This window comes from Triturus cristatus, chromosome 1_1, assembly GCF_964204655.1.
Source record: "Triturus cristatus chromosome 1_1, aTriCri1.1, whole genome shotgun sequence".
Lineage (NCBI taxonomy): Eukaryota > Metazoa > Chordata > Amphibia > Caudata > Salamandridae > Triturus > Triturus cristatus.
In genome coordinates this window covers 852,108,943-852,125,304 of record NC_140579.1, presented here as the reverse complement: position 1 = coordinate 852,125,304, position 16,362 = coordinate 852,108,943, and positions in this window count along the sequence as shown.

The following is a 16,362-nucleotide window of genomic DNA, read 5'->3' as shown; positions in this document are numbered from 1 at the left end:
TCGGCTCACGAGCTGTCCCACGCAGGCTCTCGCTGTCGGCGGTGTCGGCGACTTGATCGAAGCAAACGAGCCTTGGCAAAAGCAATTGTAGGAGGATTCGGAAATCAGCTGTTGGTTCTGACCAGCAAGGTCAGAGGGATTGCTCCTTTGGAGGGGAGCAAGGGCCAGTCTGGAGCAACCAGACCAGCAGTGTATTTCGTAGAGTTCGTCGCCAAGATGGCCACTAGCCAGCGGGCCAGCAACCGGTTAGGCGCGTCGAGTGGCAAAATGCAGAAGGGCCCCACGCAGATCGTGGAGATGCTGGAGGGCTCACCTTTGGTGCAGATGCTGCTCGGGGGTTGGGCTTCTCAGGACCCAAAGCACAACTTGGAGGGAGCCTCTGTTGTTGCACTTGTCAGCTTGTCGTAGTCGTTCCAAGATGGCTGGCTCCACGTGTCTCGGTGCCTCCACGGGTCTCCTCTTTTCAGGGACTGTGGATCGGGCGGTGAGAGGTCTGGAGGTCCAGGTCTTGTCAGTCTCTGGGCTCGGGCTCTGGCGGGAGGCGGCGGCAAAGCAGACGTTGATTCGCTGGATGGTGCTTGCGTTAGCAAGGTGGTCACTCCCTGACCACAGGGGAGATTTTCTTCAGTCTTCTGTGCAGCAGAATGTCGAAGTTCCCGTCTTCTTCTTAGTTTCAAGTTGATTCCAGGATGTCTGAAGTCTTAGGACACAGCTCCTACCTTTAAGCGGATTCTAGGGGCCGGACTACCTGCTAGGTCCCTCCCTATGGGTGGGACCAGGAAGGGGGGTGGTTACACCCCCAATCCTTTGTCCAGCTCGCCCCAGGCCCGGGACTGGTGTGCCCCAGGACCGGTTTGGACTGGCATATGCACCGAGGCTCCTTGTGAGCCACAGGCATGTCTGGTTTCTTTCAAGCCCTACCTGACCAATACACAAAATCCTGTCTGGGGTGGTGCACGCACCTCCCCTGGCAGGAAACCCTTTGTCCACACCTCCCAAGCTGGAAGGACTCCCAGCAGCAGGAGGGCAGACTTGTGTCTGTGGTGGCAGCATCCATTTTGTGGAGCTGAGGCTATGTCTGATTTTACCCGGGTTTCAGGTACTGTACATGTCGTGTCCCTCTAGAAGGGTGGAATGCTAACCCCGTCGCCAGAATTGGCGAGGGGTTAGTATTCCAATTCGTATGACACCTTACTCGACATGTTTTGATAAAGCCAAACCAAAGATAGCATTTAACCGCGAGGTTCATAATGCACTTAAGAGTATATGGTATGACGATATCTGGAAACAGTAGAAGGAAGTTGTTCCGACCACTGCAGACAGGCTCAGCTCATGCCAGAGCACCATCTCACATGGAACCAAGCACTCTGCCTTCAGGATTGTTAAGGCCTGCCATAGGAGTGACTTATAGGTTACCAGGTGTCCCATTTAAGGTTAGGTATAGGTATACTACACCTAAGTAAGAGGTGATTACACCAACTTACCCCAGCTGAGTGATCAGCCAGTTGTGTCAGATTGTTAGGCCAAGCCTGGGGTGGCATAATACATGCTGCAGCCCTTGGCAGGCCTTGGGTACACCAATGCCCTGGGTACCTAGTGTACACTGGTACAGGGGCTGACAGGGTGATCCAACCAATTGGGTATGTACCTAGGGTACATGGAGTCCATTTTAAAGAGAGAACAGCCAGGCTGAGATCCTGAATAGCAGGATCTCAGGCCAACTAAGTCGAAAAACCAGCTAGACACTAGGCAAAAAATTTGGGGGTAACCATAGTCAGATATCCACCTTCCTACAGTCGCACACTGCTGACCTACCTGCGTGTTACCCCAAAGAACTGTGGTCCCTGTAGTCAGCGTCGGCAGATACACCTATGCGCGTTTCGTGAGTGCAAGTGTGAATAGCGTTAGCCGTCCCTGGACACGTGTTTCGAGGTTGTTGCCTCTTGTCAGCAGGGAGTAGGAAAGAGTACAGGGTTGCTGTGTAGGCTGCTAAAATCATTATCAGGTATGTACCTCTCGTAGCAACGCAGGTGCGTAACCTAGAGCCCGTCGGCTCTCCCGGCTCAAGGAGCCACTAAATTAATAAATCCAAATGGTCGCACACTGCTGACCTACCTGCGTGTTACCCCAAAGAACTGTGGTCCCTGTAGTCAGCGTCGGCGGATACACCTATGCTCGTGTCGTGAGTGCAAGTGTGAATAGCGATAGTCATCCCTGGACACCTGTTTCGAGGTTGTTGCCTCTCGTCAGCAGGGAGTAGGAAAGAGTGCAGGGTTGCTGTGTAGGCTGCTAAAATCATTATCAGGTATGTACCTCTCGTAGCAACGCAGGTGCGTAACCTAGAGCCCGTCGGCTCTCCCGGCTCAAGGAGCCACTAAATTAATAAATCCAAATGGTCGCACACTGCTGACCTACCTGCGTGTTACCCCAAAGAACTGTGGTCCCTGTAGTCAGCGTCGGCGGATACACCTATGCTCGTGTCGTGAGTGCAAGTGTGAATAGCAAGAGCCATCCCTGGACACGTGTTTCGAGGTTGTTGCCTCTCGTCAGCAGGGAGTAGGAAAGAGTGCAGGGTTGCTGTGTAGGCTGCTAAAATCATTATCAGGTATGTACCTCTCGTAGCAACGCAGGTGCGTAAGCTAGAGCCCGTCGGCTCTCCCGGCTCAAGGAGCCACTAAATTAATAAATCCAAATGGTTGCACACTGCTGACCTACCTGCGTGTTACCCCAAAGAACTGTGGTCCCTGTAGTCAGCGTCGGCGGATACACCTATGCTTGTGTCGTGAGTGCAAGTGTGAATAGCGTTAGCCATCCCTGGACACGTGTTTCGAGATTGTTGCCTCTCGTCAGCAGGGAGTAGGAAAGAGTGCAGGGTTGCTGTGTAGGCTGCTAAAATCATTATCAGGTATGTACCTCTTGTAGCAACGCAGGTGCGTAACCTAGAGCCCGTCGGCTCTCCCCGGCTCAAGGAGCCACTAAATTAATAAATCCAAATGGTCGCACACTGCTGACCTACCTGCGTGTTACCCCAAAGAACTGTGGTCCCTGTAGTCAGCGTCGGCGGACACACCTATGCTCGTGTCGTGAGTGCAAGTGTGAATAGCGTTAGCCATCCCTGGACACGTGTTTCGAGGTTGTTGCCTCTCGTCAGCAGGGAGTAGGAAAGAGTGCAGGGTTGCTGTGTAGGCTTCTAAAATCATTATCAGGTATGTACCTCTCGTAGCAACGCAGGTGCGTAACCTAGAGCCCGTCGGCTCTCCTGGCTCAAGGAGCCACTAAATTAATAAATCCAAATGGTCGCACACTGCTGACCTACCTGCGTGTTACCCCAAAGAACTGTGGTCCCTGTAGTCAGCGTCGGCGGATACACCTATGCTCGTGTCGTGAGTGCAAGTGTGAATAGCAATAGCCATCCCTGGACACGTGTTTCGAGGTTGTTGCCTCTCGTCAGCAGGGAGTAGGAAAGAGTGCAGGGTTGCTGTGTAGGCTGCTTAAATCATTATCAGGTATGTACCTCTCGTAGCAACGCAGGTGCGTAACCTAGAGCCCGTCGGCTCTCCCGGCTCAAGGAGCCACTAAATTAATAAATCCAAATGGTCGCACACTGCTGACCTACCTGCGTGTTACCCCAAAGAACTGTGGTCCCTGTAGTCAGCGTCGGCGGATACACCTATGCTTGTGTCGTGAGTGCAAGTGTGAATAGCGTTAGCCATCCCTGGACACGTGTTTCGAGGTTGTTGCCTCTCGTCAGCAGGGAGTAGGAAAGAGTGCAGGGTTGCTGTGTAGGCTGCTAAAATCATTATCAGGTATGTACCTCTCGTAGCAACGCAGGTGCGTAACCTAGAGCCCGTCGGCTCTCCCCGGCTCAAGGAGCCACTAATTTAATAAATCCAAATGGTCGCACACTGCTGACCTACCTGCGTGTTACCCCAAAGAACTGTGGTCCCTGTAGTCAGCGTCGGCGGATACACCTATGCTCGTGTCGTGAGTGCAAGTGTGAATAGCGTTAGCCATCCCTGGACACGTGTTTCGAGGTTGTTGCCTCTCGTCAGCAGGGAGTAGGACACGAGCATAGGTGTATCCGCCGACGCTGACTACAGGGACCACAGTTCTTTGGGGTAACACGCAGGTAGGTCAGCAGTGTGCGACCATTTGGATTTAGTTATTTAGTGGCTCTTTGAGCCGGGGAGTCGACGGGCTCAGGTTACGCACCTGCGTTGCTACGAGAGGTACATACCTGATAATGATTTTAGCAGCCTCAACAGCAACCCTGCACTCTTTCCTACTCCCTGCTGACGAGAGGCAACAACCTCGAAACACGTGTCCAGGGATGGCTAACGCTATTCACACTTGCACTCACGACACGAGCATAGGTGTATCCGCCGACGCTGACTACAGGGACCACAGTTCTTTGGGGTAACACGCAGGTAGGTCAGCAGTGTGCGACCATTTGGATTTAGTTATTTAGTGGCTCTTTGAGCCGGGGAGTCGACGGGCTCAGGTTACGCACCTGCGTTGCTACGAGAGGTACATACCTGATAATGATTTTAGCAGCCTACACAGCAACCCTACACTCTTTCCTACTCCCTGCTGACGAGAGGCAACAACCTCGAAACACGTGTCCAGGGATGGCTAACGCTATTCACACTTGCACTCACGACACGAGCATAGGTGTATCCGCCGACGCTGACTACAGGGACCACAGTTCTTTGGGGTAACACGCAGGTAGGTCAGCAGTGTGCGACCATTTGGATTTAGTTATTTAGTGGCTCTTTGAGCCGGGGAGTCGACGGGCTCAGGTTACGCACCTGCGTTGCTACGAGAGGTACATACCTGATAATGATTTTAGCAGCCTACACAGCAACCCTGCACTCATTCCTACTCCCGGCTGACGAGAGGCAACAACCTCGAAACACGTGTCCAGGGATGGCTAACGCTATTCACACTTGCACTCACGACACGAGCATAGGTGTATCCGCCGACGCTGACTACAGGGACCACAGTTCTTTGGGGTAACACGCAGGTAGGTCAGCAGTGTGCGACCATTTGGATTTAGTTATTTAGTGGCTCTTTGAGCCGGGGAGTGGACGGGCTCAGGTTACGCACCTGCGTTGCTACGAGAGGTACATACCTGATAATGATTTTAGCAGCCTACACAGCAACCCTGCACTCTTTCCTACTCCCTGCTGATGAGAGGCAACAACCTCGAAACACGTGTTTAGGGATGGGTAACGCTATTCACACTTGCACTCACGACACGAGCATAGGTGTATCCGCCGACTCTGACTACAGGGACCACAGTTCTTTGGGGTAACACGCAGGTAGGTCAGCAGTGTGCGACCATTTGGATTTAGTTATTTAGTGGCTCTTTGAGCCGGGGAGTCGACGGGCTCAGGTTACGCACCTGCGTTGCTACGAGAGGTACATACTGATAATGATTTTAGCAGCCTACACAGCAACCCTGCACTCTTTCCTACTCCCTGCTGACGAGAGGCAACAACCTCGAAACACGTGTCCAGGGATGGCTAACGCTATTCACACTTGCACTCACGACACGAGCATAGGTGTATCCGCCGACGCTGACTACAGGGACCACAGTTCTTTGGGGTAACACGCAGGTAGGTCAGCAGTGTGCGACCATTTGGATTTAGTTATTTAGTGGCTCTTTGAGCCGGGGAGTCGACGGGCTCAGGTTACGCACCTGCGTTGCTACGAGAGGTACATACCTGATAATGATTTTAGCAGCCTACTCAGCAACCCTGCACTCTTTCCTACTCCCTGCTGACGAGAGGCAACAACCTCGAAACACGTGTCCAGGGATGGCTAACGCTATTCACACTTGCACTCACGACACGAGCATAGGTGTATCCGCCGACGCTGACTACAGGGACCACAGTTCTTTGGGGTAACACGCAGGTAGGTCAGCAGTGTGCGACCATTTGGATTTAGTTATTTAGTGGCTCTTTGAGCCGGGGAGTCGACATGCTCAGGTTTGTCACCTGCGTTGCTACGAGAGGTACATACCTGATAATGATTTTAGCAGCCCACACAGCAACCCTGCACTCTTTCCTACTCCCTGCTGACGAGAGGCAACAACCTCGAAACACGTGTCCAGGGATGGCTAACGCTATTCACACTTGCACTCACGACACGAGCATAGGTGTATCCGCCGACGCTGACTACAGGGACCACAGTTCTTTGGGGTAACACGCAGGTAGGTCAGCAGTGTGCGACCATTTGGATTTAGTTATTTAGTGGCTCTTTGAGCCGGGGAGTCGACGGGCTCAGGTTACGCACCTGCGTTGCTACGAGAGGTACATACCTGATAATGATTTTAGCAGCCTACACAGCAACCCTGCACCCTTTCCTACTCCCTGCTGACGAGAGGCAACAACCTCGAAACACGTGTCCAGGGATGGCTAACGCTATTCACACTTGCACTTACGACACGAGCATAGGTGTATCCGCCGACGCTGACTACAGGGACCACAGTTCTTTGGGGTAACACGCAGGTAGGTCAGCAGTGTGCGACCATTTGGATTTAGTTATTTAGTGGCTCTTTGAGCCAGGGAGTCGACGGGCTCAGGTTACGCACCTGCGTTGCTACGAGAGGTACATACCTGATAATGATTTTAGCAGCCTACACAGCAACCCTGCACTCTTTCCTACTCCCTGCTGACGAGAGGCAACAACCTCGAAACACGTGTCCAGGGATGGCTAACGCTATTCATACTTGCACTCACAACACGAGCATAGGTGTATCCGCCGACGCTGACTACAGGGACCACAGTTCTTTGGGGTAACACGCAGGTAGGTCCTGGACACGTGTTTCGAGGTTGTTGCCTCTCGTCAGCAGGGAGTAGGAAAGAGTGCAGGGTTGCTGTGTAGGCTTCTAAAATAATTATCAGGTATGTACCTCTCGTAGCAACGCAGGTGCGTAACCTAGAGCCCGTCGGCTCTCCTGGCTCAAGGAGCCACTAAATTAATAAATCGAAATGGTCGCACACTGCTGACCTACCTGCGTGTTACCCCAAAGAACTGTGGTCCCTGTAGTCAGCGTCGGCGGATACACCTATGCGCGTGTCGTGAGTGCAAGTGTGAATAGCGTTAGCCGTCCCTGGACACGTGTTTCGAGGTTGTTGCCTCTTGTCAGCAGGGAGTAGGAAAGAGTACAGGGTTGCTGTGTAGGCTGCTAAAATCATTATCAGGTATGTACCTCTCGTAGCAACGCAGGTGCGTAACCTAGAGCCCGTCGGCTCTCCCGGCTCAAGGAGCCACTAAATTAATAAATCCAAATGGTCGCACACTGCTGACCTACCTGCGTGTTACCCCAAAGAACTGTGGTCCCTGTAGTGAGCGTCGGCGGATACACCTATGCTCGTGTCGTGAGTGCAAGTGTGAATAGCGTTAGCCATCCCTGGACACGTGTTTCGAGGTTGTTGCCTCTCGTCAGCAGGGAGTAGGAAAGAGTGCAGGGTTGCTGTGTAGGCTGCTAAAATCATTATCAGGTATGTACCTCTCGTAGCAACGCAGGTGCGTAACCTAGAGCCCGTCGGCTCTCCCGGCTCAAGGAGCCACTAAATTAATAAATCCAAATGGTCGCACACTGCTGACCTACCTGCGTGTTACCCCAAAGAACTGTGGTCCCTGTAGTCAGCGTCGGCGGAAACACCTATGCTCGTGTCTTGAGTGCAAGTGTGAATAGCGTTAGCCATCCCTGGACACGTGTTTCAAGGTTGTTGCCTCTCGTCAGCAGGGAGTAGGAAAGAGTGCAGGGTTGCTGTGTAGGCTGCTAAAATCATTATCAGGTATGTACCTCTCGTAGCAACGCAGGTGCGTAACCTAGAGCCCGTCGGCTCTCCCGGCTCAAGGAGCCACTAAATTAATAAATCCAAATGGTCGCACACTGCTGACCTACCTGCGTGTTACCCCAAAGAACTGTGGTCCCTGTAGTCAGCGTCGGCGGATACACCTATGCTTGTGTCGTGAGTGCAAGTGTGAATAGCGTTAGCCATCCCTGGACACGTGTTTCGAGTTTGTTGCCTCTCGTCAGCAGGGAGTAGGAAAGAGTGCAGGGTTGCTGTGTAGGGTGCTAAAATCATTATCAGGTATGTACCTCTCGTAGCAACGCAGGTGCATAACCTAGAGCCCGTCGGCTCTCCCGGCTCAAGGAGCCACTAAATTAATAAATCCAAATGGTCGCACACTGCTGACCTACCTGCGTGTTACCCCAAAGAACTGTGGTCCCTGTAGTCAGCGTCGGCGGATACACCTATGCTCGTGTCGTGAGTGCAAGTGTGAATAGCGTTAGCCATCCCTGGACACCTGTTTCGAGGTTGTTGCCTCTCGTCAGCAGGGAGTAGGAAAGAGTGCAGGGTTGCTGTGTAGGCTGCTAAAATCATTATCAGGTATGTACCTCTCGTAGCAACGCAGGTGCGTAACCTAGAGCCCGTCGGCTCTCCCGGCTCAAGGAGCCACTAAATTAATAAATCCAAATGGTCGCACACTGCTGACCTACCTGCGTGTTACCCCAAAGAACTGTGGTCCCTGTAGTCAGCGTCGGCGGATACACCTATGCTCGTGTCGTGAGTGCAAGTGTGAATAGCAATAGCCATCCCTGGACACGTGTTTCGATGTTGTTGCCTCTCGTCAGCAGGGAGTAGGAAAGAGTGCAGGGTTGCTGTGTAGGCTGCTAAAATCATTATCAGGTATGTACCTCTCGTAGCAACGCAGGTGCGTAAGCTAGAGCCCGTCGGCTCTCCCGGCTCAAGGAGCCACTAAATTAATAAATCCAAATGGTCGCACACTGCTGACCTACCTGCGTGTTACCCCAAAGAACTGTGGTCCCTGTAGTCAGCGTCGGCGGATACACCTATGCTTGTGTCGTGAGTGCAAGTGTGAATAGCGTTAGCCATCCCTGGACACGTGTTTCGAGATTGTTGCCTCTCGTCAGCAGGGAGTAGGAAAGAGTGCAGGGTTGCTGTGTAGGCTGCTAAAATCATTATCAGGTATGTACCTCTTGTAGCAACGCAGGTGCGTAACCTAGAGCCCGTCGGCTCTCCCCGGCTCAAGGAGCCACTAAATTAATAAATCCAAATGGTCGCACACTGCTGACCTACCTGCGTGTTACCCCAAAGAACTGTGGTCCCTGTAGTCAGCGTCGGCGGACACACCTATGCTCGTGTCGTGAGTGCAAGTGTGAATAGCGTTAGCCATCCCTGGACACGTGTTTCGAGGTTGTTGCCTCTCGTCAGCAGGGAGTAGGAAAGAGTGCAGGGTTGCTGTGTAGGCTTCTAAAATCATTATCAGGTATGTACCTCTCGTAGCAACGCAGGTGCGTAACCTAGAGCCCGTCAGCTCTCCTGGCTCAAGGAGCCACTAAATTAATAAATCCAAATGGTCGCACACTGCTGACCTACCTGCGTGTTACCCCAAAGAACTGTGGTCCCTGTAGTCAGCGTCGGCGGATACACCTATGCTCGTGTCGTGAGTGCAAGTGTGAATAGCAATAGCCATCCCTGGACACGTGTTTCGAGGTTGTTGCCTCTCGTCAGCAGGGAGTAGGAAAGAGTGCAGGGTTGCTGTGTAGGCTGCTAAAATCATTATCAGGTATGTACCTCTCGTAGCAACGCAGGTGCGTAACCTAGAGCCCGTCGGCTCTCCCGGCTCAAGGAGCCACTAAATTAATAAATCCAAATGGTCGCACACTGCTGACCTACCTGCGTGTTACCCCAAAGAACTGTGGTCCCTGTAGTCAGCGTCGGCGGATACACCTATGCTTGTGTCGTGAGTGCAAGTGTGAATAGCGTTAGCCATCCCTGGACACGTGTTTCGAGGTTGTTGCCTCTCGTCAGCAGGGAGTAGGAAAGAGTGCAGGGTTGCTGTGTAGGCTGCTAAAATCATTATCAGGTATGTACCTCTCGTAGCAACGCAGGTGCGTAACCTAGAGCCCGTCGGCTCTCCCCGGCTCAAGGAGCCACTAATTTAATAAATCCAAATGGTCGCACACTGCTGACCTACCTGCGTGTTACCCCAAAGAACTGTGGTCCCTGTAGTCAGCGTCGGCGGATACACCTATGCTCGTGTCGTGAGTGCAAGTGTGAATAGCGTTAGCCATCCCTGGACACGTGTTTCGAGGTTGTTGCCTCTCGTCAGCAGGGAGTAGGACACGAGCATAGGTGTATCCGCCGACGCTGACTACAGGGACCACAGTTCTTTGGGGTAACACGCAGGTAGGTCAGCAGTGTGCGACCATTTGGATTTAGTTATTTAGTGGCTCTTTGAGCCGGGGAGTGGACGGGCTCAGGTTACGCTCCTGCGTTGCTACGAGAGGTACATACCTGATAGTGATTTTAGCAGCCTACACAGCAACCCTGCACTCTTTCCTACTCCCTGCTGATGAGAGGCAACAACCTCGAAACACGTGTTTAGGGATGGGTAACGCTATTCACACTTGCACTCACGACACGAGCATAGGTGTATCCGCCGACGCTGACTACAGGGACCACAGTTCTTTGGGGTAACACGCAGGTAGGTCAGCAGTGTGCGACCATTTGGATTTAGTTATTTAGTGGCTCTTTGAGCCAGGGAGTCGACGGGCTCAGGTTACGCACCTGCGTTGCTACGAGAGGTACATACTGATAATGATTTTAGCAGCCTACACAGCAACCCTGCACTCTTTCCTACTCCCTGCTGACGAGAGGCAACAACCTCGAAACACGTGTCCAGGGATGGCTAACGCTATTCACACTTGCACTCACGACACGAGCATAGGTGTATCTGCCGACGCTGACTACAGGGACCACAGTTCTTTGGGGTAACACGCAGGTAGGTCAGCAGTGTGCGACCATTTGGATTTAGTTATTTAGTGGCTCTTTGAGCCGGGGAGTCGACGGGCTCAGGTTACGCACCTACGTTGCTACGAGAGGTACATACCTGATAATGATTTTAGCAGCCTACTCAGCAACCCTGCACTCTTTCCTACTCCCTGCTGACGAGAGGCAACAACCTCGAAACACGTGTCCAGGGATGGCTAACGCTATTCACACTTGCACTCACGACACGAGCATAGGTGTATCCGCCGACGCTGACTACAGGGACCACAGTTCTTTGGGGTAACACGCAGGTAGGTCAGCAGTGTGCGACCATTTGGATTTAGTTATTTAGTGGCTCTTTGAGCCGGGGAGTCGACGGGCTCAGGTTACGCACCTACGTTGCTACGAGAGGTACATACCTGATAATGATTTTAGCAGCCTACTCAGCAACCCTGCACTCTTTCCTACTCCCTGCTGACGAGAGGCAACAACCTCGAAACACGTGTCCAGGGATGGCTAACGCTATTCACACTTGCACTCACGACACGAGCATAGGTGTATCCGCCGACGCTGACTACAGGGACCACAGTTCTTTGGGGTAACACGCAGGTAGGTCAGCAGTGTGCGACCATTTGGATTTAGTTATTTAGTGGCTCTTTGAGCCGGGGAGTCGACATGCTCAGGTTTGTCACCTGCGTTGCTACGAGAGGTACATACCTGATAATGATTTTAGCAGCCTACACAGCAACCCTGCACTCTTTCCTACTCCCTGCTGACGAGAGGCAACAACCTCGAATGACGTGTCCAGGGATGGCTAACGCTATTCACATTTGCACTCACGACACGAGCATAGGTGTATCCGCCGACGCTGACTACAGGGACCACAGTTCTTTGGGGTAACACGCAGGTAGGTCAGCAGTGTGCGACCATTTGGATTTAGTTATTTAGTGGCTCTTTGAGCCGGGGAGTCGACATGCTCAGGTTTGTCACCTGCGTTGCTACGAGAGGTACATACCTGATAATGATTTTAGCAGCCTACACAGCAACCCTGCACTCTTTCCTACTCCCTGCTGACGAGAGGCAACAACCTCGAAACACGTGTCCAGGGATGGCTAACGCTATTCACACTTGCACTCACGACACGAGCATAGGTGTATCCGCCGACGCTGACTACAGGGACCACAGTTCTTTGGGGTAACACGCAGGTAGGTCAGCAGTGTGCGACCATTTGGATTTAGTTATTTAGTGGCTCTTTGAGCCAGGGAGTCGACGGGCTCAGGTTACGCACCTGCGTTGCTACGAGAGGTACATACCTGATAATGATTTTAGCAGCCTACACAGCAACCCTGCACTCTTTCCTACTCCCTGCTGACGAGAGGCAACAACCTCGAAACACGTGTCCAGGGATGGCTAACGCTATTCATACTTGCACTCACGACACGAGCATAGGTGTATCCGCCGACGCTGACTACAGGGACCACAGTTCTTTGGGGTAACACGCAGGTAGGTCAGCAGTGTGCGACCATTTGGATTTAGTTATTTAGTGGCTCTTTGAGCCGGGGAGTCGACGGGCTCAGGTTACGCACCTGCGTTGCTACGAGAGGTACATACCTGATAATGATTTTAGCAGCCTACACAGCAACCCTGCACTCTTTCCTACTCCCTGCTGACGAGAGGCAACAACCTCGAAACACGTGTCCAGGGATGGCTAACGCTATTCACACTTGCACTCACGACACGAGCATAGGTGTATCCGCCGACGCTGACTACAGGGACCACAGTTCTATGGGGTAACACGCAGGTAGGTCAGCAGTGTGCGACCATTTGGATTTAGTTATTTAGTGGCTCTTTGAGCCGGGGAGTCGACGGGCTCAGGTTACGCACCTGCGTTGCTACGAGAGGTACATACCTGATAATGATTTTAGCAGCCTACACAGCAACCCTGCACTCTTTCCTACTCCCTGCTGACGAGAGGCAACAACCTCGAAACACGTGTCCAGGGATGGCTAACGCTATTCACACTTGCACTCACGACACGAGCATAGGTGTATCCGCCGACGCTGACTACAGGGACCACAGTTCTTTGGGGTAACACGCAGGTAGGTCAGCAGTGTGCGACCATTTGGATTTAGTTATTTAGTGGCTCTTTGAGCCGGGGAGTCGACGGGCTCAGGTCACGCACCTGCGTTGCTACGAGAGGTACATACCTGATAATGATTTTAGCAGCCTACACAGCAACCCTGCACTCTTTCCTTCTCCCTGCTGACGATAGGCAACAACCTCGAAACACGTGTCCAGGGATGGGTAACGCTATTCACACTTGCACTCACGACACGAGCATAGGTGTATCCGCCGACGCTGACTACAGGGACCACAGTTCTTTGGGGTAACACGCAGGTAGGTCAGCAGTGTGCGACCATTTGGATTTAGTTATTTAGTGGCTCTTTGAGCCGGGGAGTCGACGCGCTCAGGTTACGCACCTGCGTTGCTACGAGAGGTACATACCTGATAATGATTTTAGCAGCCTACACAGCAACCCTGCACTCTTTCCTACTCCCTGCTGACGAGAGGCAACAACCTCGAAACACGTGTCCAGGGATGGCTAACGCTATTCACACTTGCACTCACGACACGAGCATAGGTGTATCCGCCGACGCTGACTACAGGGACCACAGTTCTTTGGGGTAACACGCAGGTAGGTCAGCAGTGTGCGACCATTTGAATTTAGTTATTTAGTGGCTCTTTGAGCCGGGGAGTCGACGGGCTCAGGTTACGCACCTGCGTTGCTACGAGAGGTACATACCTGATAACGATTTTAGCAGCCTACACAGCAACCCTGCACTCTTTCCTACTCCCTGCTGACGAGAGGCAACAACCTCGAAACACGTGTCCAGGGATGGCTAATGCTATTCACACTTGCACTCACGACACGAGCATAGGTGTATCCGCCGACGCTGACTACAGGGACCACAGTTCTTTGGGGTAACACGCAGGTAGGTCAGCAGTGTGCGACCATTTGGATTTAGTTATTTAGTGGCTCTTTGAGCCGGGGAGTCGACGGGCTCAGGTTACGCACCTGCGTTGCTACGAGAGGTACATACCTGATAATGATTTTAGCAGCCTACACAGCAACCCTGCACTCTTTCCTACTCCCTGCTGACGAGATGCAACAACCTCGAAACACGTGTCCAGGGATGGCTAACGCTATTCACACTTACACTCATGACACGAGCATAGGTGTATCCGCCGACGCTGACTACAGGGACCACAGTTCTTTGGGGTAACACGCAGGTAGGTCTGCAGTGTGCGACCATTTGGATTTAGTTATTTAGTGGCTCTTTGAGCCGGGGAGTCGACGGGCTCAGGTTACGCACCTGCGTTGCTAAGAGAGGTACATACCTGATAATGATTTTAGCAGCCTACACAGCAACCCTGCACTCTTTCCTACTCCCGGCTGACGAGAGGCAACAAACTCGAAAAACGTGTCCAGGGATGGTTAACGCTATTCACACTTGCACTCACGACACGAGCATAGGTGTATCCGCCGACGCTGACTACAGGGACCACAGTTCTTTGGGGTAACACGCAGGTAGGTCAGCAGTATGCGACCATTTGGATTTAGTTATTTAGTGGCTCTTTGAGCCGGGGACTCGACGGGCTCAGGTTACGCACCTGCGTTGCTACGAGAGGTACATACCTGATAATGATTTTAGCAGCCTACACAGCAACCCTGCACTCTTTCCTACTCCCTGCTGACGAGAGGCAACAACCTCGAAACACGTGTCCAGGGATGGCTAACGCTATTCACACTTGCACTCACGACACGAGCATAGGTGTATCCGCCGACGCTGACTACAGGGACCACAGTTCTTTGGGGTAACACGCAGGTAGGTCAGCAGTGTGCGACCATTTGGATTTAGTTATTTAGTGGCTCTTTGAGCCGGGGAGTCGACGGGCTCAGGTTACGCACCTGCGTTGCTACGAGAGGTACATACCTGATAATGATTTTAGCAGCCTACACAGCAACCCTGCACTCTTTCCTACTCCCTGCTGACGAGAGGCAACAACCTCGAAACACGTGTCCAGGGATGGCTAACGCTATTCACACTTGCCCTCACGACACAACCATAGGTGTATCCGCCGACGCTGACTACAGGGACCACAGTTCTTTGGGGTAACACGCAGGTAGGTCAGCAGTGTGCGACCATTTGGATTTAGTTATTTAGTGGCTCTTTGAGCCGGGGAGTCAACGGGCTCAGGTCACGCACCTGCGTTGCTACGAGAGGTACATACCTGATAATGATTTTAGCAGCCTACACAGCAACCCTGCACTCTTTCCTACTTCCTGCTGACGATAGGCAACAACCTCGAAACACGTGTCCAGGGATGGCTAACGCTATTCACACTTGCACTTACGACACGAGCATAGGTGTATCCGCCGACGCTGACTACAGGGACCACAGTTCTTTGGGGTAACACGCAAGTAGGTCAGCAGTGTGCGACCATTTGGATTTAGTTATTTAGTGGCTCTTTGAGCCGGGGAGTCGACGGGCTCAGGTTACGCACCTGCGTTGCTACGAGAGGTACATACCTGATAATGATTTTAGCAGCCTACACAGCAACCCTGCACTCTTTCCTACTCCCTGCTGACGAGAGGCAACAACCTCGAAACACGTGTCCAGGGATGGCTAACGCTATTCACACTTGCACTCACGACACGAGCATAGGTGTATCCGCCGACGCTGACTACAGGGACCACAGTTCTTTGGGGTAACACGCAGGTAGGTCAGCAGTGTGCGACCATTTGGATTTAGTTATTTAGTGGCTCTTTGAGCCGGGGAGTCGACGGGCTCAGGTTACGCACCTGCGTTGCTACGAGAGGTACATACCTGATAATGATTTTAGCAGCCTACACAGCAACCCTGCACTCTTTCCTACTCCCTGCTGACGAGATGCAACAACCTCGAAACACGTGTCCAGGGATGGCTAACGCTATTCACACTTGCACTCACGACACGACCATAGGTGTATCCGCCGACGCTGACTACAGGGACCACAGTTCTTTGGGGTAACACGCAGGTAGGTCTGCAGTGTGCGACTATTTGGATTTAGTTATTTAGTGGCTCTTTGAGCCGGGGAGTCGACGGGCTCAGGTTACGCACCTGCGTTACTACGAGAGGTACATACCTGATCATGATTTTAGCAGCCTACACAGCAACCCTGCACTCTTTCCTACTCCCTGCTGACGAGAGGCAACAACCTCGAAACACGTGTCCAGGGATGGCTAACGCTATTCACACTTGCACTCACAACACGAGCATAGGTGTATCCGCCGACGCTGAATACAGGGACCACAGTTCTTTGGGGTAACACGCAGGTAGGTCAGCAGTGTGCGACCATTTGGATTTATTTAGTGGCTCTTTGAGCCGGGGAGTCGACGGGCTCAGGTTACGCACCTGCGTTGCTACGAGAGGTACATACCTGATAATGATTTTAGCAGCCTACACAGCAACCCTGCACTCTTTCCTACTCCCTGCTGACGAGAGGC